The sequence below is a fragment of the Monomorium pharaonis genome, chromosome 5, assembly GCF_013373865.1.
Source record: "Monomorium pharaonis isolate MP-MQ-018 chromosome 5, ASM1337386v2, whole genome shotgun sequence".
NCBI lineage: Eukaryota > Metazoa > Arthropoda > Insecta > Hymenoptera > Formicidae > Monomorium > Monomorium pharaonis.
The window spans coordinates 20348974-20374738 of record NC_050471.1 but is presented as its reverse complement, the minus strand read 5'-3'; the positions used below and the strand labels follow the sequence as shown (position 1 = coordinate 20374738).

Here is a 25765-nt window from a genome sequence, read left to right as displayed (position 1 = left end):
GACACTTAGCCGGAATATATTAATTGAACAAAGTTATTATATGGAATCGTTTGAAGTTTGTATGAAAAGATATGAAGTTTGATTAAAAAGGTTTGTGAGTGATCCAAATACATTTTATTTAATTCGTGAAAGTTAGCCGAAATTTACCGACAATATGTAACGGCATGAGCATGCGCAGCGGTCACATTTGCATGTTTCTTAGCTGTAGACGCATGCTTTGTATATAGGTACAAGTATGCAAAAAGTGCACAAAATTCAAATGTGTATGTATTTAATGAGAATTTCGAGCATCTCGTTTTGCGTGGAAAGTTGCAAACCTATGTGGTGCAGAGAATGCTTGTCATGCACACACCCACACACGCACGCACGCACACACACACACACACATACGGGAGGGTGCAAGGGGGGCCTTTGGCCGCCCCTCCCGCACCCACCCCGTCTAAGTCGTTAACCTATGTGGACTTTACTTTGCTTGCAATGTACATGGGCAATCCATTAGGTTTGCGACTTTCCACGCAAAACGAGATGCTCGAGATTCTCATTACATACACATTTGAATTTCGCGCACTTTTTGCATACTTGTACCTATATACAGAGCATGCGTCTACAGCTAAGGAGCATGCAAGGGTGACCGCTGCACATGCTCATGCCGTTACATATTGTCAGTAAATTTCGACTAACTTTCACGAATTAAATAAAATGTGTTTGGATCACTCACAAACCTTTTTAATCAAACTTCATAACTCTACGTACAAACTTGAAACGATTCCGTATAATAATTTTGTTCAATTAATATATTCCGTCTAAGTGTCGGGTAAAAAAATAATTAATTAATTATAAACAAATGACTCACAAACCTTTTTAATTGCACTTCAAACCTCTTTATACAAAATACAAACGATTACATATAGCAATTATTTAAAAAAACGTTCGCTTCCGGTCAAGTGTACGCGAATCTACTGCGGTAGTCGTACATGTTTATTGCAAACCAGCCGTAATCGTGCATTAGATCTTTTGGCTGGTATTCATAGTAGGATCTTATATTTAAGATCATCTTGAAGTACTGTCTTAAGATGCCATCAGCCAATCACAGAGCCGTATTAGCATCTTAAGACATTGCTTAAGACGGTCTTAAAATAAGAACGTGAATACCGCCCTCAGACTCATTGTAGTTATACTCCATTTTGAATTAATATATACAATATTTTCTTCGCATTATTTTAATGACAGATTTTCTGAACATGAGACAAAAAATACAGACAATCTGTTATTGTAAAACAATGCATAAAGAAGAATATAGAACATCCTGTAAATTATAATATAACATTTTTCTGCATTAATAGTCCTTTTTTGTTTAGGTGAAATACTTCAGTTACATTGGTGGTTTCAATTTGAAGAAAGCTGTAAACCGGTGTTTCAAAGAAGGTTTCACAGATGCTTTGGCATCTTCTTTTACTTGGTGGGGAGAGACACGAGGATGATGAATGGCGTAAACAGCCATTGTATAATGCCCGATTTATAACAGCAATTTATGATAAAATGTTTTTAATTTTAATTCATACCTTGTTCTTCATAACGTCATTATTATATTGATAACCTATTCTTTTATTTCTTTTTCAGAAGCCATATGTAGGAATAGATATTTTGAAAAACCAACTCGCTCAGTTCCAAGCTTGTATGAAAGAGGCTCTTCGTACAGCGAAGGAAAGGCATCGAAGCCGAATTCGTGGCCCACGTCCGCGAAGAGCTGCAAGAGAACAGATCCATAGAGATCTTTGGAATAACGAGAGAGAGGATGATGATAATGAGAACGATGAAAATGAGGAGTCCAACGATTAAAGCATTAGTGGTATATATTATCTTTTGCATTTTTAAGAACAATACGTATATATACGTATAGAAAAGTAAATCTAGTAATCGGACATGTACCTACATCCAGACACTTATACAAATACTTATTAATTTTTTACAAATACTTTTTTTATTATAATATTAAAATTTAATTGTAATCTCTTTACATATATAAAAAAATATTACAATTAAATTGTAATATTATAATGAAAAAAAATTCAACATTATTAATAATAACAAATTTTCGTATAACTGTCCGGAAATGATAGGAACATATCCGGTCATTGGAACCTTATGGATAGTAATAAATTAGTCAGATAATTATTCAATGTAGCGACTCCACCTCAAATATCGATGTAATTATGCTTATTCGACGCGGTTTTGCTTCAAACGAACGAATCTGCCAGAAAAAAACGTCGCTCTGTTCCGGAAAGCGGAGATATTAATCGTTAAAATTGACGAATTGACAAGTTATGAAACCTAGGATACCGACGAAATGTAATGACTTGAGCATGCACCAGTATGCACAGCGCTTATATTCTCATGCTTCTTGACCACAAGCGCATACTCTGTCTAGCAACAATGCTTTTTTTCTGCCGGATTTGTTTGAAGCAAAACCGCGTCGAATAAGCATAATTATATCGATATTTGAGGTGGAACTAAACTGAATGATTACCCTTTTTTCAATCTATCTTTTTTAAAAGTTATTTCATTTTTCTGTTTAGATTGGGCTCGGTACTACGGACAACTACGGATTAGATTGGGCTAGATACTTATTGAGAGAATCATTCTTGTGCTTTCGTTCAAAGAAGTTCTCGAAAAGAACATATGTATTGTAAGATATTTATTGTAAATACCGTTAAAATGTAAAAGAAACTACAGATGTCGTGGAAAGTGCGCTTCGAGACAGCGCAGCGCTGCAAGCGAGGATTGGCGCTGATGTGCTAGACTTCCGGTAGCCAGCTTCAGGTTCGGGCTACAGGCAGTGAAGTTGAAGTGCGTCCGGCGAGATCACTCTCCTCCTTCGCAAAGGGAACTGGTAAAGTTGTAAACGGTTCGCGGGAGTTTTTCATCAATTTAATTTTTTGTTCTTAGTTCTTTGTTTAGTTTTTTGTTCTTATATAGTTTTGTTCTTAGTTTTGTTCTTTAAGAAGAATATCAGTTTTGTTGCTTACCTTACAGTCTGTGAACCTAGTGTTCTTTCGTTACCTGCACTTTCTGTCCACCGAGATCTGTATATAAAGTTTACTTACCTGATTCGCATCCTTCGTCGTGATTTCGGTTGCGCGTGAAATAATCGTCGGTTATTGCCACTCGGCGCGAAATCCCTCGACCTTCATCCGTCCTAGCATCATTTCTGTTATTTTAAACTTACCGTTATCGCGCGATAGCCCAATACAATAAAGTACTTAATCTTTCAATACAATGTATATCGGCGAGAGAACAATTAAATCCTTATTATTAAAAATGTATTGACAATCATATATTAATAATTTTATTTCCTTACGATCTCTAATATATGTTATAGAAATATATGTATGTATACATCAGGATTGGCCAAAAGTATTAGGCAACAATATAATTTCATTTTTCAATAATTTCTACTGCCGCAACGTTTTTTCTAACGTTTTTTTCTAAAAAGAAATATATTAATGCAAGTTTTAAATTGGCATTTAAATGGTAATTAAGATTACGTAACGAACAGACTGTTCGATTTCTTCTGCCAATCTGTCGTCAGGTTATGTTAGCAAGCTCTGCTTGATTTCTGACAGCAGTTTGGCAACATCGTTAGATATTACAGACTCTGTATAAAATTTGTTGCCATTCTGTCGTCAAAAATTGGTAGCATGCTCTGCTCCTGCAGGCTTGGCTATCTGGAATAGTAAGTATAGACCGAGCATTTATTGTATAAGCGTGATGCATACGAAAAGAAAGACAAAAGATATGTAAAATGAGTTTCTTTCTCCCATATCTCCAGCATTAAAAAGAGAAAGAAACACATCTTATATCTTTTTGTCTTTCTTTTCGTATGCATAAACGTTTATACAGTGGATGCTCGGTCTATACTTACTATGTCTATGGTGTAAGGAGACAAGGTGTGCTCGTCAAGCAGACCAAATTTCGATTCGTTTTGCGCAGGGCTGCGTTCCAAAACGTTGCCCGGTTACTCTCGGGTATCATTCTATCCTTGTTCTACTTTCAACGGACAACAAGGATAGAATGATATCCGAGAGTAACCGGGTAACGTTTTGGAACGCAGTCCTGGTAGAACAGGTGACCTTCTATATTGGAAAATAAGAGGTACTTGTAAACAAATTGGTGATTATTTTACTGCTGACATAATGGTAGCATACAGTGTTAAAAAATGTACAAATCGTAGTGAAAATGTCAAAGGAAAAAAAATTATTTTTTTTTTTCCAAAGAACCTCAATTTGCGATAAAATGGATGGAAGCCTGTGGGAAGAAGATTAACCTCAAAACTGCTAAATACATAAAGGGCATAGCGGAATAAGCAGGTGAAATCTGCCCCCGCACTAATCGAGCTTAAATTGATATCATTAGTTGGCACCCTTGAGATGTAAAACATCCACAAATATTAGTTACAAAATTGCATTTTTGGGGGAGTTATGGAGGAGGAAAGAAAAATAAAGAAAGTGGTTTTTTTCGAAAATGGTTGGATCGATTTTAATGAAATAAATATATGTTGTAAACATCATTTAGACAAATTTGAGAAAATTTTAAGTAATTTTTGTGGTAAAAAAAAACCCGATAAAAAAATTTTTGAATTCTTTATGAATTTTTTGGGGGGTGATAGTTCTGAGATACCACTTTTATATTTTCACAAAAACATCTCTAGATCTTCTTCTTTAACACATTTTTTTTTTTTAAATCAATCGGAGTGGTGGAACATGGTTAAAAATAATAATTTACACCGCGCCGCCGTGCTGCGCCGCGCTGGCTGGGCGACCGGGCCGCGGCGCACGGCGATTGTTGTCATGTTGAACTTACATACTAGTTGCAGTGTTGCAATGTTTAGTTGCCAAGAAAAATTATAATATAATAATATAAAATATAATAACACATATAATATTTCCAGGACGTCTGCAATAGGAGCGTCCTAGATGCGCACAGTAATAAATGGACACAGCAGGCTGAGTGAAACGGACACAGACCAAATGCACACAGAACAAATGCGCACAGACCAAATGCGCACGGACCAGATGCATACGGAACAAATGCGCACGGACCAAATGCACACAGACCAAACGGACACAGTAACCTACAAACTTATTACATGGGTTGCGACTTTTCGGGCATCTCTATCGACGGGGTGGGTGCGGGAGGAGGGCGAAGCCCCCACTTGCACCCCACATGTGCGCGTGCGTGCGTGTGTGTGTGCGCGTGCGTGCGCGCGCGCGCGCGCGTGTGTGTGTGTGTGTGTGTGTGTGTAAAGCATTCTCTGCACCACATAGGTTTGCAACTGTGCGCATTTGGTCCGTGCGCATTTGGCCCGTGTGCATCTGGTCCGTGTGCATTTGGTCTGTGCACATTTGGTCTGTGTCCGTTTCACTCAGCCTGCTGTGTCCGTTTATTACTGTGCGCATCTGAGACTCAGTCTCTGCAATTAGGCTATAAAACTTATCGTTTCGGAAGTTCATCACGAAGAGATTGCAGTACGTTTTTAAATTTCATATATTCGGGGTGCTTTTTTAATGTGAGTCCCCTTGCCTCTTACATTATTTATCATCGGTGTGCTTTTTTAATGTGAGTTCTTTTGCCTCTCACATTATCTATTATCGGCGTGCTTTTTTAAAGTGAGTCCCCTCGTCTCTTACATTATTTATTATCGGGGTGCTTTTTTAATGTGAGTTTTCTCGTCTCTCACATTATCTATTATCGGCGTGCTTTTTTAAAGTGAGTCCCCTCGCCTCTTACATTATTTATTATCGGGGTGCTTTTTTAATGTGCGTTTTCTCGCCTCTCACATTATCTATCATCGAGGTGCTTTTTTAATGTGAGTCCATTCGCCAAAAAGATAATGTGAGAGGCAAAGGGACTCACATTAAAAAAGCACCCGATGATAAATAATGTGAGAGGCGAGGGGACTCATTTTAAAAAAGCACCCCGATGATAGATAATGTGAGAGGCAAGAGGACTCACTTTAAAAAAGCACCCCGATAATAGATAATGTGAGAGGTGAGGGGACTCACTTTAAAAAAGGACCTCGGTAATAGATAATGTAGGAGGCGAAGGGACTCACTTTAAAAAAGCACCCCGATAATAGATAATGTGAGAGGCAAGGAAACTCACATTAATAAAGCACCTCGATGATAGATAATGTGAGAGGCGATTTCCTCGTGGTAAACTGCCGAAACAATAAGTTTTATAGGCTAATTGCAGACGTCCTGGAAATATTATGTGTTATTATATTTTATATTATTATATCATAATTTTTCTTGGCAACTAAACATTGCAACACTGCAACTAGTATGTAAGTTCAACATGACAACAATCGCCGTGCGCCGCGGCCCGGTCGCCCAGCCAGCGCGGCGCGACACGGCGGCGCGGTGTAAATTATTATTTTTAACCATGTTCCACCACTCCGATTGATTAAAAAAAAAATGTGTTAAAGAAGAAGATCTAGAGATGTTTTTGTGAAAATATAAAAGTGGTATCTCAGAACTATCACCCCCCAAAAAATTCATAAAAAATTCAAAAAATTTTTATTGGGTTTTTTTTTACCACAAAAATTACTTAAAATTTTCTCAAACTTGTCTAAATCATGTTTACAACATATATTTTTTTCATTAAAATCGGTCCAACCATTTTCGAAAAAAACCACTTTCTTTATTTTTCTTTCCCCCTCCATAACTCCCCCAAAAATGCAATTTTGTAACTAATATTTGGGGAAGTTTTACATCTCAAGGGTGCCAACTAATGATATCAATTTGAGCTCGATTAGTGCGGGGGCAGATTTCACCTGCTTATTCCGCTATGCCCTTTAGTACAAGAAGAGTACAGACGTCATTTCGCTGGATTCATTGTAATAAGATTATAAAAAATCTTCAAGATAAATGTAAAAAATTACAAAATCGAATACATTATTTAGAATATAAGGTTAAAATTTATAAAGAAAGAGAAAAAACATACGAACTCTCATTTGATGAATGGTATAAGTATTGTGAACAATTTTTACCTTCAGAATGTGCAACATTTGTAAAAAATCAAGCACTTTGTAAAAAGAAAGGTCGTAAATATTCTAATAAAATAAAAAAGTTTGCTTTACAATTATATACTTTAAAGGTCCAAAATTATACTCGTCAATTACAAAGTATATTTTATTTACCAACAAAACGTACTTTAAATAGATATATATACAAAATATACATTTTGTAGCTGGAATAAATGACAATTAAGTTATTTGACAATCTCTTAATAAGTATATCTAATTTAGAAGAAATTATGTTAAAAATCTATAGGGTACGTAGATTTTATAATACATGTTTTCAATAAGAGCAAATGGAAGAAAATAAACGCAGGCAAGATACTCACTATTTTCTATTCTATCGTGTTCTTGAATCAAATTACATATTTTTGTGCATAAATTTTTGTAGTTTTTACAGATTTTTATACAAAGTTTTTGCCTTCAGAATTTTTCTGCAGAATATTTTGTAGAATTTTATGAGTGTTTTTTGAAGTTTTTTGCCTTCAGAAAAAATTACATAAAATTCTGCAAAATTTTCTACAGAAAAATTCTGAAGGCGAAAACTTTGTACAAAAATCTGTAAAAACTGAAAAAATTTATGCACAAAAATATGCAATTTTTTGTGCAGTAATTTTTGCATAATTTTTTTCTACGGGGATACAGTACGTAAAATAAAAAAAACGAACGTGATAGAATACGTTCTTTGTTTCTCACGTCAAAATCGCCACTTTTAAATTTTTTTAACCACTCAAAGCACTGTGATTTACCCAGAGCGTGGCTCACCGTAAGCTTCGACAAGCATTCGATGCGATTCTGCAGCAGTTTTCTTCAAATGGTAACAGAAAATCAATGCTGTCCGCAAATCATAGTTTCCAGGCACAAAATTCGACATGTTCAACGCAATTAAAAACCATGCTGTTTTATAAAACTTGTATTGTGGTGAGTTGAAAATCTTTATCATATGTCAAAACAAGAAAATGGCGCCGATGACGTGGTTTGACGGTAACTACATTGACAGCTAGCGTCATCTATGCGCAAATTCCGGTTTCATATTTACAGACTTGGTATATCAGTAATGTTTGCCGCGTCATTTATATTTTAGTAGCGTGTCTGTTCAAGTCTGGACGGGCAATTGTTTGTCGCGCGATTCGTCGTGCGTTATCACTTAATTCTCAACTTTTCTCAATACTCAAAATAATTAATTAATCACATAATTAATTTAATACTGTCAGTATTGAATTTCTGTAAGGGATAATAAAAATGGAACGCTGTGCCGTACACGACGACGTTCGCGGCGGCGCGCAGCGTTCACTACGATGCTCGCGACAGGGTTCGCGACGGCGTTTTGTTACAAGTTTATACTTAGCTTATGTTATACCCGATTTACACCGAGATTATAACATCGATGTTCTCGTTTTTGTTTCTCGCTTCTTTCGGTAGACGCGCAGAATCGTGGCTCGAGCAAATCTAAGTAGGGAAAGCTGTGAGAAACGTGCTACAGTTGACGAAGTATACATCGGCCGCCGGAAAATCCGGGCTTTAATTATAAATATTTGACAGGTGAAAACAGTTTGATTATATTAATTTTGTAAGCTATTATTAAAAGCGACATACTGTAGGGGGTGAATTTTTTGACTAAGGGGTGGAACATTTAATTCACTTGTGGTATTAATAAGGCACTCAATTAAAACCTATTTTTTGTATATAAATTGATTTTTTATTCCAATCATTTATAGCATTTTTCTCTTGATACGGGTATCGTTAAAGGGATGCAGTGTTGCCAGGTACAAAATATTTTTATCCCCAATTGTCTTACTAAAATGGCACCAACCATTGTATAAAAATCCCCAACTAAAAATTTAATTGGCGCATTACTTTGAAATAAAAACATGCTCTGAGTTTTTAATATAATTAAGTAGTATACTTAAATCCAAGAAAAGACTTAAGATAAAACCAATTGAAGAGTTGTTAAACGCTCACTGAACAATTTTTTCTGCTGAATGGTTATTGTTTAACTTATATCTTCTTCTTTTAACGTTAGAAAAAGAGGCAAGATAAACGATGCGAGCGATTTAGCTGTAAAACAAACTTATATTGCACTTTTTTCAATTTGAGGAATAACAGAAAAATATTAAAAAGCATTTAAAACATAAAATTGGAGCTATTATTGCATAATGTTAATGTTTATTGTTAATGTTGTGTAAATATAATAATATAATTTGTAAATAAAGTTTTTATTTTGAAAAACAGTAATACAAATAATATTTTAAATAGTTTTTCTTATTATACTTTGCGACGTAGCTTTCCGTCGGGAACCGCCAGGTCCGAGGGGCTACGCCCAATTAACAATAATTAACAATAATTTCTCTAACAGTTCGCTGGTAACGCTTCCTCGCGAAATAGGTAACTTTCGAAAACGGTAGCCTGTTTGAACGGTAACTCCAAAATGCTCTAATTTTCTGGGCGCCAGGCGCGGATTTCCGCGCCGCACAACAATTAACGATAAGTCGGTAGCCGGATAGGAAGCGTTACTAATGCCAGTGGCTCTTTTCTCGACGGGGTAGAGGGGCGTGGTTTTTTAGTGTCCAGGGGGCGTGGAGAGCTCGGATCGAGGCAGGTCGTAGAAAAGAATCGGTACTCAATTGTCAATTAAACATCAAATTTAAAATATATTTCGTTAAAAATAGAGGAGTACGGTGTCGACGACAATCGTGGATCTTACTTCACTTAATAAAATTTCATAAATTCACAGATGTGGTTAAGACGGAAGCCGGAAGTCGGCACAACGAGAATGCGGAAACTTTATTTTTTTCTCTACGAGGCGGGAAGCCGTCGAGGCTCTCCGCTCGTCAATCACAATAATTACAATATGCTCGAGATCGGTATTCGCGGTAATAAAAAACGCAATTATTAATTACAAGATGACTGTCGGTGCCGGCTTTGTCCGAGAGGGACGTACTTAATAACTAAATATTCGGGCCGGTCGGTCCGATCTTTCGTGCGGCCACGAGACTCTACTTTGTATTTCGAGTCCTCTACACTAATAAATAAGCAATAGCAAAACGGTATCGGATTCGGGATCACCGGTAACACGACAAAACGGTACCCCCGGTCCCGCACGAAAATCGACCGCCTTACCGAATCTTACTGAATTCCGCGTGGCTGCCGAGTGATGGCCTTACAAAAATCTCCAAATCCTCGTCCGCCAAAGTCGATAGTAGGGACTGGTCCTCTGATACGCCTTATCGCATCGTCGACCGAACAGTGAGGAGCCCCTGTCCCGCGCCGGCCGGCTCGAGCCGTCGCGCAGGCGCGGACGCTCTTCGATTCCCAATAGATGGATCCACGTGACTCGCGTGATCCTCGATCCAGCGCCGCGCTGCTTCATCTCTCGAAATGTCCGTGATGAACACGTGCTCCAAAAGTGCGATCCCTTTTGCCGCCGTTTCGGTAGGTCCGGCTGGCCAGGCCGCGACCAATCCGATCTTGGTGGCTGGCGGTGGACATGGCTGTGGCCGCTCTTCTGGTCCGCAGCCCGGTGGCGCGTGCCCACGGCGTGATCCTTGCCGGGAGTCGTCGTGTCTCCGTGCTGTCATTCGGCGCGGTCGGTACCCTTGGCTCAGGGACGGCAACGCGCTGCGGGGCCCGACGCACGGCTCGGCGGGGAAATTCCTTGAGAGGTGCTCCTTCCACTGTCGATTTTCCCCAGCAGAATTCCCACGACGCTGCTCCTCCGTCACCCTTGGCACACTCTTTAGATGAGCCCACACTCGGCGCCTCTACTTTAAATGATTGTCAACTACAATCGGAAAACGGTATCGCGGAAGCTAAAAATCAAAAGAAATTAAAATAACAACCGTATCCCCCTCGGCTCAGCGAGGAGTCGCCCCCGACCGACCCTCTCGGTCGGTCTTATGCCCTTGTGACGCGCGCGTCAGACGCGCCACGTCACAACTTTAAAATTTTTTTTTATTTTTTATGTGCATATTAAAATCACATTATTTTTAAAATAACTTTTCAATCTATGTAATTATGTCTTATAACATTAACAATACATAAAATTGCTTTCAGAGGTGCTTGCTTTTGCGGTTCAATTTCTTTGTTATTTGGATTGGCCGCTGACTATTTGACAATCTACTGCTGGTTCTACGCTATAGAAGTTTACGTGACAGGTATGCTTTATTCAACACATAAACTTAAAATTAATTCAGTTTTATCATATTTTTTTAAGATATAATTTGAATTTGTTAACTAATTATACAATTTATACTTTATTTCATAACTTAAATCGAGTCATAAATAAAAAATGCTACTAATATTTTGTAACATAATACAGAGAAAAGTAATGCAATAACGAACGCTAACATGTAATACAATTTTCTTTACTTTGTAAATTGAATTTTAATTCATTCAATGTACAAAATTTGCATAATTGACTTAATTGTCTATCTCGGAATCAACATTTTTATACATATTATCATTATGTTTTTGCAGCATATTTTGTGGAACATTAATATCAAAGCAAGACTTGTTTTTTAAATTAAGATAGTTCTTACATGGAGAATACCACAAAGGGTCTTTGTTGACAAACGGTTTCTCACTTTTGTTTTATTTAAATTAATAGTGCTAAAAATTCATTCCACTGCTGCACTACTATGTGGAAGAGTCAAAATCATAGATACAAATGTGCAAATATTTGAAAAAGTTTTTGTACCATCACCATTTTCTATTTTATTAACGTTTTCCCAAAAAGTCAAAAAATTATCCTCTCTAGATAAAGTTTCGTCATTTCTTAACAAATGCCAATCATTATCAAGTTCATTAATATTTAAATTAAATAAACTTTTAAAATGTGTAGCAATAGGTGCTATAGTAACTATTTTATCCATATTTCTTGGATCAATAAATTCTAAATTTTTTATTTGTGAAACAAAATCTGACTTAAAAAAAACCGTTTATACATCTGATGTGCACATTCAATGTAAAAATTTAAACAGTTATTTTTAAAATTATTTTTTTCATTTGAAGAAATGTTTTGATTATTTGCTAATATAGCCATACATTCTCCACCAAAATAAATATTTTCTAGTTTTAAGAAAATAAAGGATTTTTGTATTGGATAACAGATAAATCATTATTTTTTAAATATTGACTATCAATATAATTTCTAACAATGTTTTATAAACTGTTGCAATTTTTTAATATAAAGTGTGTATTTTAGATGTTTCAGATTGAAATTCCAATTTTAATTTTGTTAAAAAAGGTAATACGTAATTTAAGAAATGTAAATATAATTTTACAAGAGGATCTTTTAACTTAATAAAAATTAAATCAGCTTTTTTATCAATTAAATATTCTCCTTGAAAATAAAGAGTTAAACTTTCATAGTGTTCTAATATACGTACGATACATGCATGAAAAGATAACCATCTAATTCGAAACTTTTGTAATATTTTATGCGGTTTTAATTCTAAAAATTTTTGGAATTCTTTAAATGTACTTTGTCTTTTTCAACTAAATTGTACGTAAGTATAAATGTCTCGAACTAATTCATCTACATAAGTTGGTAACTTTTCAGATGCATAAGAAGCACATAAAGCCAATGAATGACAAGTACATTTTAAAATGAATATATTTGGAATATCATTTTTAAGTAGTGATTGAAATGAATGGTTAGCATCCATCATTACATTGGCTCCATCTGCCCCTAATCCTATTAATTGCTTTTTATAGTCAATAGAATTTTCAATAAAAAAATTAGACAGCACTATATAAATTTTGAGCTGTTGGTTTACTTATTGGTAATAAACATAAAAACTCATCTCTAACAATAAAATTATTTACCATCCTTACGACAATAGCTAAATGTTTTATATTTGAACAATTCGTAGATTCATCCACAATAATAGAAAATTTGTTATTATTCATACGAGCAAAAAGATCTTCAAGTATTCCAAGGCCCCAAACATTTCTTATTATTGCATTGCATTTTGTTCTATTGCACGATATGTTTTTAGGAACTTCACTATCTTTGGATATGTCTTTAATTAAGCTGACTAGATGATCTGTTGTTTGAAATGAAATATTATGTTCAATAATAAACATTGCTATTTTCATTTCAGCAGTCTTGATGTCCTTATTAAGATTCATATTTCGAGATATCGAAGACATATTAGGCATAGATATTGTATTTTTAATAGCATTAAATTTACTAACATGTTTCTTCGATAAACCATGCTTTTTTACAGCCGATATTTCATCTAGATAGTCTTCATGGCACACTTTACAATAAAAATATAAATTACTTCTTGTACTTGAGGCAATCCAAAATTTAAATTCTTCGTGCGTTTCCCAGCTACTGTTGTACATGTGAATAAATTTTTTCTTATTTTTCAAAATTGATGGTGATGCTTTAAAAGTGCGTAATTTTTCTTCTTTGGTATTATACCCATCATGATCAGATTGACATTCTGACATTATGAAATGTTATCTATAAAAGAAGTTGTCAATATTAAACTAATATTATTATTTTACATTAACTAATTCTTATAACATTATATCTTGTAACTAATAAAAAACACCTTTAATAAACTTGTTGATTGAGTTATAATCAAGATATGTAAACCTGTAGTATCGTAGATAAAACTTTCTGCAATTGTAAAATTTGAAAACTTACATGACATTGAATGTTACCATTACAAGCGAAAATATCGGTGTTAATGAGACAAGCCACTACCAAAAAATATATACTGGGAAAAAATATACTATTATCGTGTTTTTTTATCTTAATTAATTGTTTTGACAAGCTTCGGATTCGGCACAAACATTGACAATGTACTAGACTAGATTGACTCATCAATCTATAAAAGAAATTGATAAAAGTGAGAACAATAGAACGCGAAGATGGCTACTCTATCACTTTCAGACTTTTTATTGCTTTTTATTTATTAGTGGTATTCTATCTGATGAAGGATTTTGTCTATAGACACATATCTATGATTTTGTCCTCAGCAGTTTTTGACCTAGCAGTTTTCTCTAGCTGTTCGTAGAGGACGATAATTTTTCACCAATTTATTCCCACTTATATAAAATCCTCAATTTGGAAAAAAATTTCTTCATTAAGTTAAGAAATACCCAATTTGGGGAAAAATTCCCACACCTGGCAACACTGAAGGGGTGTTTTTGGGCGAAGGGGTAGAGATACGACTCCGCGAGCTTGACCATTCAAAAGCACTTAAAAAGCACCTAATTATGGAACTCTTTTGGTTTTTTTAGGGCTCTTCCTTTTGTGATATTAGTTGGATGAGAATTTCCGGAAAAACGGGAAAAACACCTAAAAAGCACGTAATTCTCATGCTATTGTTTTCATTTTTAATGACGTTGTTCTTCCAGCTTAATAGACGTGCAAAACAAATAATGGCCAAAGTTTCAATTTGCGAGGTTGGGAGTACACCGGACAAGAAGATATAGAGACACCAACCTCGTTGCTTGGCTTAAAATGGAACAAGATTGAAGATACGCTCGGGTTTTCCACGTTTTTACTCAAATCACATACGAGTTCGCGAATTACGAAGAGAACAATATTATCTGTAGCTCAACGTGTATTTGATCTTATTGGAGTTACGTGCCCTGTATTTTTAAAACCGAAACTTTTATTACAGAATCTTTGGTCACGCAAGATTAATTGGAATGCTGCAGTACTTGAGGATGTGGAGTAAATTACGTTCCACGAGTGGTAACAACATCTCAACTAGTTAGAGAAAATACACATCCCACGCTAGGCTTTTCGACACAATGAGACAAGCAATCTATCTTTCCATATATTTGTGAACGCTAGTCAAGATGCATACGCGACAACTTTATTTGCCCAAACAGAAGAGATTGAAGACGTCTACGTTCAACTCATCGAGGCCAAGAGTAGAGTAGTCCCAATAGGACAGACAACAATTCCAAGACTAGAGCTGCTTGCTGCTACAATTGAGCATGCTTGTGGCACACGATAAAAAGCGCCTTAAATTTTAATACAGCACAAGTTTTCTTTTGGATGAATTCCACTACTGTCTTGGCATAGATCCTCAGAGATAAACCTTGGAATACGTTCGTTTATAATCGAGTAAAGGAAATACGCAGGTTATCAGATTCTGATCAATGGTGCCATGTACCAGGAAACATGAATCCGGCTGATCTACCTTCGCGAGGATGTACAGCTAAACAATTGATGGAATCACGATGGTGGGAGGGCCCGGCATGGCACTAACTATCAAAAGAATATTGGCCTGCAACTGAGTATACGTCCAATGAAGTTGAGGTCATCAGCAAAATCAAGAAGTTAGCAGATCATAACGCAGTCTCTCCAGATAATATTTTGATAAAAGAGATGTCGATGCTCCCTTTAGAAAAAAAGGAAGGCTGGTACATGAAAAAACAGTTTAAATACTTAAAAATAGTACGGACCATAGCATGGATTCTTCGTTTTGCCATTAATTGTCGAGCTCCACGCTCTGAAAAAATATCAGGAGAATTAAAAGAGTTTGTTGCAGCAGAACTTACAGTCCTGAGATTACGTCAACAAGAATCCTTTAGTAATAGAGATGAGCCACGATTGAGTACTTTGGATATCTACACATATGAAAATGGATTGCTGCGACTGAAATCACCTGTTACCAATCGTAAAAATGAATATAATTTTCGACATCCTATTATATTGAATCGCAAACACCCCTTGGTCACGAGGTTAATCGAGTATAAGCATCAACAACTTGGCCATTCAGGAGTTTAGATTGTAATGAACAATTTAAGAGAAGCATTCTGGATTATTTCCAGCAGAGTAGCGGTACAGTCAGTTATCAGACATTGTTCAATATGCAAGAGACACAATACCAAGAAATTAGAAGCCACTAGTGGTGACTTGCCGACTGAACGTGTTAAGGATACTAGAATTTTTCAAGAAACAGGAATCGACTACATGGGCCCTCTGTTTTTAAAAAAATCACAGAAGGCGTGGATTTGCCTATTTACTTGCGCTGTTTATAGAACGATCCACTTGGAGCTTACTACTTCTCTTTCCACAGAGGCCTTTCTGCAAGTCCTACGCAAATTTATCGTGCGAGAAAGACCTTCGATGATCTACACGGACAACGGGACTAATTTTGTTGGAGCTCGTAATTTACTCCACAAAATTGATTGGAACAAAGTTCAACAATTTAGCTCAGCACAACGGATAGAATGGCGCCTCAATCCTCTTTTAGCAGTCTGGTGGGAAGGATGGTGGGAGCGCTTAGTTAAAATAGTTAAGGATCTACTCAAGCGGATTCTGAAAAAAGCATGTTTATACTATGAATAGATGAGCACAATTTTATGTGATTGCGAAGCCATTGTTAATTCATGTCCGCTAACGTACTTTGTCGAGGATCCAACCCAGTTAACACCCTTAAAACCTATGATGTTTTTATTAGAAGCTTCTCAGAACGAGACACCGGACTTGGATAAACTAGAAGTTAATCTGAATGAGCGAATGCGATATCGTCAAAGTTTACGGGACAATTTATAAAAATGTTTTTGCTCAGAATATCTGGGATAACTCTTTCTGCGAAAAATCAAGGGCAGTAGTATCACAATTAAAGAAGGCGATATTGTCCTACTGGGCCAAGATAATTTAAAACGGTTGGACTGGCCATTGACCCGAGTAATTAAGATATTCCCAGGAAAAAATGGAGTTACCCGGGTGCTCAAAGTTAAGACTGCCATGGGCGAGTTCATACGACCGATTCAACGGTTGTATCCGTTAGAGACGTCTTCACCAACAATGGAGACCTCGGAGAAATTGACTAACGAGACGGGCCAGATCGAGAAGAAGATATTAGCTGACGAAACGGACCAGATCAAGAAGGAAAATAAGGAAGTCATCCCGCAAGACACTTCAACACAGAAATAGTTCCATATTCGTAATGGTAGACTCGTGAAAGCCTCTGACAGATTCGGGATTTAATTTAAATCTTTTGTTTTATTAGTTTTCCTTTAAAGTCTAGAGTTTGTTTAAAAGTTTATTTAAAAGTTTGTTTCTTTTAAGTCTCAAATCGAGTTTTGTGCAATATAAGTTTCTTTCACAACTCAAGGTGGGAGGATGTTAGAAATTGTTCTTTTGACTGGCGTAGTCGCTTAGAGATCGGCAGAACGACTGCGCTTACCTGTGCATTACATGGTGGATCGTGCGCTTGCTCGTCCGCTCGACATTGTATAAGACAATCGTACGCGTAATAAAGATGTTAGTAATTTAGCAGCCCATCCTGTGTGTGTATTAATTCCTCGAAGAAAGCAACAATTATCGTAAGACTGGCCTCTACAATTAGATATGTCAATATCTAAGTCAACAAGTGTTTTAGTGACGGTTTCTGCTAACTCCTGTGATTTGTGTCCTGTATTTGGAAGAAACGTAATAAAACGTTCTATTGGTAAACCACATTCTTGACCATATCTTGTAATGAAACAATTGATCAATATGTGATATATCGGGGGTCGAGTCTACTATTACAGAATAATATTTCACTTTTTTAATTTCCGCAAGAATAGTCTCTTGTGTCTTCTTGGCCATTAGCTGAACTAATTCTTCATAAATCGTTGCAGACAAATAATTAGTGTGCTCACTTACCATATCTTTTAATGTGTTTGGCCAAGAAAAGGTCAAATTGTGAGATAAATTCCAGTGCCATAAAAAAGTTTCTATTCCTGAGTGATCCAAACTTTTCTTCGTAACCTTTCAATGAAAGTGCATGGCTAGAAAGTGACTTCACAACAGCTACCACCCTTTCTAACACTTTTCTCCAATAAGATATTTCTTCATCTAATTGCTTTGTCAACATTCTATCAACTTGTCCTATTTTGTTTTCTCTTATTTTTAAAGTTAATATAGATGATTTATGAAAACTGGAATTTTCGTGACATTCTACAGATTTGATCATATTTTTCTAGTCGTTGAAACCTTCTTTTGCAAAATAGTTATTTACATTTAATAATCGACATGGTCCACAAAATACACAATTTGTACTTTCAAAGTACATGAGCCACATTCTGGATCTTTTTTCACCATTTAATAATTTAGGTTGAAATAAACTCGATGAAAAATAGTGTGCTTGATGCAAAACATTCTCGTTTCGACAATTTAAAATCAGCATCTGTATTTTGTATAAATCCATTGACAGCAAAATAATCGCAAGTTAGTTCATTTAATATCTATTTAGCCGGGTCTTTATCATATGTATTCACAATCTCGTTTAGGGATGAGAGCTTGGGGATACGAAAAGAAATTAGAAGAGGGAGGAGGTGGAGAATTAGCAAGAAGATGTTGGAAAGAGATAAAGAAAAGAGCAAGGGAGGATAGAGCAAAGACAGGTTGGGAGGAAAAGAGACAGAGATTTTATGAGGAAAGAGGCTGGAGAGTAGAGGAAGTAGAGAGAATGAGAGAAAAGGGGAAGTTAAGAGGGGAGAAAATGATAAAGAGAGAGAAGAATAGGCAGAGGAGGGAGAGATGGAAGAGGATTAGAAGCTCGCATTTCAATAGGTGGTACGGAAGAATCAAAGATGAGGGTATTCCAAATTACTTAAGGGGCTACATATCCCCAGAAATTTTGAAAAAATAGATTTTTCGTTTTTTGCATATTCGTAAAGTATAAGGTCTTGAGAATATCCCCTGCAAGTTTCAAAGTGATTCCTTGAAAATTGTCGGAGATATAGCGAGAAAGGTCCAAGAGCGTTTGACGATGCTGGGGCGCGATGGGTGCCTTCTAATCCTTCGCAGCAGGTAGCTTACGCAAAAATATTACGCCGGCAGGTTAGAATCGAAGCCTTTGATGCCGCTACATCTGGGGAGGGTTCACTGTATGGCTCTAGAGTGGATGACTCCATGTAAGTTTGAAAAAAGATTATCTACGTTTTAACCGAATGTCAAACTTTAAACGCGTTTTTCTCGAAACCATGTTTTCAAAACGCATGCCAAAAATATCTTGGAAATGGCTGGACTGTTTTACTTAAAATTTGGAGGGCTTAATCTACACAAAAAAGGCAGTTATTATCGTGGCGGGTTTTTTAGAGCTCTTACTTTTTTTAAAGTTAAAAAAAGACCGATTTTTATCCTAAAAAATCGCTTTTTTTCTTTAAACGGCTGCCATTTTGCAAAAATTGGTATTTTAAAAATCAGCCACGATAAAGACTAATATCATTCTGTTTAAAAAAATTCTAGGCTGGTCTGTTTCAGATAAGTCCTGTACGAGCTGCAATTGGCACCGCGGAGCACCTTTTTTCAACAAGGTCTTGCGACGAGGACAATATCTCCGCCATTTTTGAATATTTTTAGTTCAAATTTATTCTGAAACATGTTCTAAAAATGTATTTTAAAGTAAAGAAAACTAAGATTAATTACACACATTACGTTTCGAAAAAAAAAATGGAGAAAAAGGCCTATTTTTTACGTCTCTGGGTGTATGTAGCCTCTTAAAGAGAAATTGGGAGGAGAAAAGGTGGCAAGGAGTAGCTTTCTCCTCATAAGCCTCGTCCGGGTCGGGATGTCTCCGGCTCCTGCGTCCTCTTACACTCTTGGATTGCTCGGGATTCGGATCGTACACGACACCGCAGCTTGAGTGATTGATTCTGGATTCTACGGCGGCCGCTCGGCTACACGCCCCACCTTGTCTCTGATAAGCCGGGCCCTTATTGGCCGTGATTTTTTAAATTCGACTTGCGCGCAACGTGTAACGTGCACGCCGCCACTTGCTGACTGATCCAAGTGCGATGATCCATATTTTTGGGCCCCATACACGGGAATTTTTGCGCTCTCCTCTGGAGCAGTTTCCTGTCTCCTTGCCGGGCGCATCCTCCGCCACCGGGATGTTATATCCTCCTCGACGAGGGCGTACAATTGATTGCAAGCTGTCGCCATCGTTGCCCGAACTCGTGCGGGATCGCTCCGTCGGGACACCGACCCTGTGCGCCTTCGCTGGATCCTGAAAGCGCGATTTGACAGCAGTATCGGAATTCTCACGCGATAAAAATTGTAGGCAAGATAAGGGCGGTATTACCTGCGGACCCCCGCTCGAAAAGGGTTGTTGCAAATTCCTCGTTGATAGCTCTTTCTTGGCGACTTCCGGGAAGGTCTTTCCGTCGAGACGAGACGTCAAAATTTACAAAGTAGGTCTTCATGGCCACCAATTCCCGCCACACTCGTGATGTAGCACTCGCAAAAATCTTAATGATCAGTGAACGGACAGCACATGGGACGACACATACAGAAAATGACATATCACGCTTCCGCGTCCGCTCCCGAGCGGGAGGACCCGCGTGGTGTTAACGCGTAAGGGCCGATAAGGCCCTTGTGGCGGACAACAGTCCGCGGTTGTTACATCACAAAATATATAATTATATTAATTATATAATAATTATATATTTATGGACTCATTAGTGATTGCATTATTTTTGTATCACTTGCTTTTTTCTTATTTTAATTATTAAAGTCCGATATATATTTGTAATTACATTTGACAATGTCTTATATTTTATATTTTATACTCTCTTCATGCAGCAAATGGTATTAAGAGCATGGACAATTTAAGTATTCTTTTAAATGAATGTTTTGCGTACATAATCGTGCACGATAGACATAAGAACAAAATGCGAACACGTTCACGCGCACTTCAGTACACGGGCAAACCGGTCGGATCGCTTCAAAGAAAACCGATACTTTGAGAAAAACCGCGGTAATTATTACGGTGGCCGTCACCGACACCGTGGCGATTTCGGTCGCACGGCGGCACGATTGATTCAAGTCTCGCGGCAGCATTGATGTCGGCGTCGTGGTCTTGACGGCGCGACGCTTCACTTTGGCGGAATCCCGGAAGCGCGGTACCATACGTCGCGACACGGTCGGCGGATTGTTCGATCCGGATCCGACCAATAGAAATTTCGGAAAAATAAGGATTGTCGGAAATAAAAGGGCCTCGTCCTGTGGATAAGCACGCATTCGAAGTTCGAGCGCTGCCGAATCTAGTTTTCGCGCATTAACCGATCAAGTAAAGTTTTCGCAAAACTCGTGTGCTGAAACGACTCAGGGTAGACGTACCCCCAGGCGTTATCGACGTGCGTGATCGCCGAACACCGATTCATGGTATACGCACCTCAGGCGTCAACGGTGAACAGTGACTCAGGATCTACGGATCCCTAGGCGTCGTCACTGGATAATCGGCTCGGGGCATACGCGCCCGAGACGTTGCCGTGAAATATATACACGTGTGGAGTAATCACAAATAAACGAATTAGGACACACGTGCTTTTAAGCGTTACCATTTAATATTGTAAGTACACAACATTATAAACCACAAACATTGTGAACTTTATGTGCGCGTTGACATGAACACAAAAATAAAGAAACCATTGTGAAACATTAAACGCAGTGTGGATTCTAACCCGTCTGCGCTAACACAAAACAGAATGTAACTCATCTGATTTCAATCAATTGATTCCTAACATTCTAAATCGAATAAAACTTCGTAGACACTTCCATGAATACATATGTTTCTTTACACTTTTTTTTTATTTCTTCATATTTTATAATTAAACTGACTGTAATTCCTAATATTTTAACTGCAGATTGGTAATGATACAATCGACTTAAATTGTACAAGTTCCAATACAGAAAATGACAGAAATAATTTAATTGTTGTCGATGTAATAAATCTTCCATAAAAACCTGATGATGCCATTGTCATCGAAGAAGTTATCGATGATCCTGAAATTGAGACTCCTATAATCAAAAATATAGATAGACAACGGTGTGAATCGCCTATACAGGAAAGAAAACTAGAAATCAAAACAGTAGCATTTAATTTAAAGGAAATATTATCGAAAACCGCTTTTGGTAATTGTCTGATGCTGATAAATGAATATGAAGGAAATATTACATCTCAATGTCAATTCATTTTATGCGATATAATAATATCATACTTTTTGAATTTAAATATAAGGTATATTTATATGTTATTTTATCTTTACATTTTTTAATTGTATTATTTATTTTGCAATCTATTATCTTATCTGTTATATGTATTTATGTATCTTTTCTCATCTTTATTGAATTATAACACAAATACACATCTATAATTTTCATACAAATTTTTATAATCATAAACAATTCTTGTAATAGATAACCATAATTTTTATAATAAAAAAAATTTTAACTTGTTACATAATTTAACTTGTTAACTTTTATTACATAGCCTATTTTACAATACTCTTATTGTATGTATTTATTTATTGCGTCCCCTCAGGGTTTGCAGACTCAACATTATATCCATACATCTCATTTCACGAAACACCATTCAATAACCCCCTACGCGCCCTGGCCATTTTGTGATCCTTACATACTTCTCCCTCCCCTTCTCGATCCCTCCCCTTCTCGAATTCCTTTTGAAAGCCTTTTCCCTCCTCTCCCAGATCCTCCCCCCTCTCTTTTTCTTCTCCTTCTCTCCCATCTCTCTCCTTCTCCTTCCGTTCTTCGTGCACTTCCTTCATCGTCTTTCCTTGTTTTTCCCTCAATCCACCTTTCTCTTTTGCTCTCGTTTCTTTTCCTTCTGTCGCTCTCCTCTCTCCTTTCTTCCTTCCAGCTTCCGTCCTTCCGTCACCTATTATCCCATTCCGCCACCCGCTCTCTCCCTGACTCCCCTCTCCTTCCATATCGTTATCCAGAGCCATCTCCCTTTCCTCCTCTGACCATTATCCACTTTCGCCATCCTCCGTGCCGTCCTCTGTCATTCCGTCACCTGTCTTTACCGTTCTGCTCCTCGCTTGTCCCCCTTGTTGCCCCCTTCTGTGCTTGGTGTGCTCACTGTCTCTCTTTCTCTTCCATTCTACCTTCTGCCTCTCTTTTCTCTCTATCTCCCTTCTGTTGCCTTTCTTACTCCTCTTCTCTCCTCCTGACAGCTCCTTTCTCCTTCCACCTCTCATCTCCTCCAAATTTCCACCAGCTCCTATTCTTATCTCCCTTAGTTGCTTCATTATTTCTTCCATCCTTCGTATTTCCTTTCTCGTTTCCACACAAGCGTTTCCAAACCCGCTACCGTTCACATCTCTTACTATCCACCTCTTATCTCTATCGACCAATCTCCTACCTCCTTCTTTCCATTCCACCAATCTTTTCCATACATCATTCTCTCCACCAATTACGGCCTCTCGCCTCTTACATCGATGGATCGAATTATCGATCATCATGCCCTTTCTTGCCTCCTGCCACGTCATCTGCCGACTCCTCTGCACACTCTCTCCTCCTTCAGCACCACTCTCCATCTCTCACGTCGCTTGTCCGCTCAGCTTCCGCATCCGTTCGCTCCAGCGCATTGTCCCCATCTCCAAAATCCGCTATCTCATCCACTGGTCACCTGCTCCGATATTCAAACACCTCTCCTGTCTCTCCACCATCTACCCTGCACTTCCCTCCAATTTCCGAGCAACTATTCCACCTCCCTGTCCTCCTCCACTCACTCTCACCTACTTTTTTACATCTTTTACATTTTTCTACTATAAACTAACGAGAGCACTTTTCCTGCCCATCCATCACCTTTTGTCATTACCCCAGTATCCCCACAATACTCTTATTAATATTACTATAACATTTTTATTTTAATAAAAAAAATATTTGTTTTTTTCATATTTAGTAAGATATATTTTAATTATAATCTATTAATCTACATTTATTATATTTATCGTGTCAAATTTTATTTTTTTACAGAATACTCCAAAATGAAGATTTTTTTTTAATTTTTGAAAATTTTGCTAAAATTGTTGAAAAAATAATCAAATTATTTCCTAGAGAATGTAAAAAAATTTACTACATGCCACCTTTGCGAAAAAGATATTCGAAAAATGCTGAAATAAAGCTGGTATCTCAAAAGGAAAGTTAGTCAATAAATATCGTAATGCATTAAAGTTTATCCTTTGTGCTGAAAAGCTGAAAAAAATGATATTGAACGAAATGCTGTAAGCCAAGGTATTAATATTTTATATCTAGATTGTAACCGTGAATTTTCAATCTGATTGGCTGCGGATAACCGCGGGATTCAGGATTCGGGCGGCGGACTAGTTGAGTGAATAATAAGGCAAGGTTTAATATATACAACTAGTACGGCAATTTATTAATAAGTAATCCTATGCTAATATGTACATCAGTCCCTATGCTAGTATTATGTACAAAGGTATCGCCTCGTTGTGCGAGGTACACAAACGCTGTGTTGACGATGTGTCGCGGCGTGCGTGCGCGCGTAATATCTCGGCAATCGGATTGGTGCGGCAAGGCGCAGAATTCGTGCGCCGATCGGTCGGTACGTTAATTGGCGGTAGCGGTTGGTCTCAGTGCGCGCGGCGCTCGTATTGGTCGCGGTACTGTGGTCGCGAATGCGCGGTGCAAGACGGTGCTCGTGTTGGTCGCGGCGGAGTCCGGATTGGTCGCGGCTGCACGGTGCGGCGCGGTGCTCGCGTTGGTCGCGTCGGTCGATCAGGGCGCTCGGATTGGTTGCGGCGGTGCGCGGCTGCGCAGTACGGCACGGAGCCCCGGTCGGCTGTCACGGCGATCAGCTGTTTGTTGTCGATCATCCCACGAGGATGGTCGCGGTGTCGGTTTCCCTTTAGCTCGAGGTCCCCGACGACGCCGACGCCGGGAAGCGGCCGCTCAACGTGCGGGCCGGGAGCGGGTAGTGCTCAGGGCGGTGTAGTGCCGTTCAACTTGCGGCGTAAGAAAACGCTCAGCCTGCGCCGGTGTAGGAAGCAGGTTTAAGGTTAGGGCGACACTCAACGTGTGCTCTAGGAAGCCCAGCTCAACTCGCTCGAGAGGATCGGCCAGCTCATCTCGCTAGACCGTAGAGATCTGTCTTCTTATCACTGATGGAGGGCTTTTATAGGCCCCGCTCGGTGACAAGAGAGGCGGGAAGCGAGAGGGGAAAGGCGATAAGCAGAGTGGGGACTACACGAGGTAGGAGGGTAACGGCCCGGAATCTATTGCCTTGACGGCCGTGGAGGAATGGCTCGCTACAAGATAAATGACGGAAATTTTGAAAAATATAGAACTGGTCTAACAAATGCTTACTTTTTTAATGCTCTTCAGATGACGATGAACAAGCTGCAGAAGAAAATAGAATTTGGTTAATCCATAATCAGAAACCACAGGAAGAAGTTGAAAAAAAAGGGATGCGTCACATTGCGCGTTGAAGATTGTGTTAATAAACTATACAAAAACGTTAACGATATATTTATTAAGTTGCCCATATTAAAATTGGATTCTTCTTATGTATTGGTATATAACTTAATCATTTTATATACATTGTTTACAAATTTAAATAAAATACTATAATTTCCTATTTTAAAAACCAAATTTATTAAATGTAGGGTGCCTAGTTCACATAGGTATGGATATTTCTATTTGTTCTTATAGATTGAAAGAGATTTTGATAGAAAATTCCCTGAATATAAAGAACGCTTGATGAGATTTTGGGATGCAAATTTCGAGAAATTTTACAATTATTTAAAAAAAAGAACATCTACAGGAAATAAAATTTATGAATCTATACTAAATGCAGTCTTTTAAATTGGGTGAATATACCTGCATTACAGAATTTATCTTAATTTCTTATGTGCTAATAATACGAATATTAAACAATATTGTATTAATATATTACT

General features: G+C 37.7%; 1 long non-coding RNA gene across 2 annotated transcripts; it reads left to right on the top strand.

Annotated features, from left to right (window-relative positions):
* The first annotated feature begins 924 nt into the window (after window positions 1-924).
* Window positions 925-20429, top strand: LOC118645704. Of its 2 annotated transcripts, none has more exons than XR_004963385.1 (4): window positions 925-1541; window positions 1621-1849; window positions 2577-2890; window positions 11129-20429. It is a non-coding gene; the product is annotated as an uncharacterized LOC118645704 (long non-coding RNA). The 2 variants fall into 2 exon arrangements; XR_004963386.1 differs by having other exon boundaries at window positions 2556-2890.
* Window positions 20430-25765: the final 5336 nt, after the last annotated feature.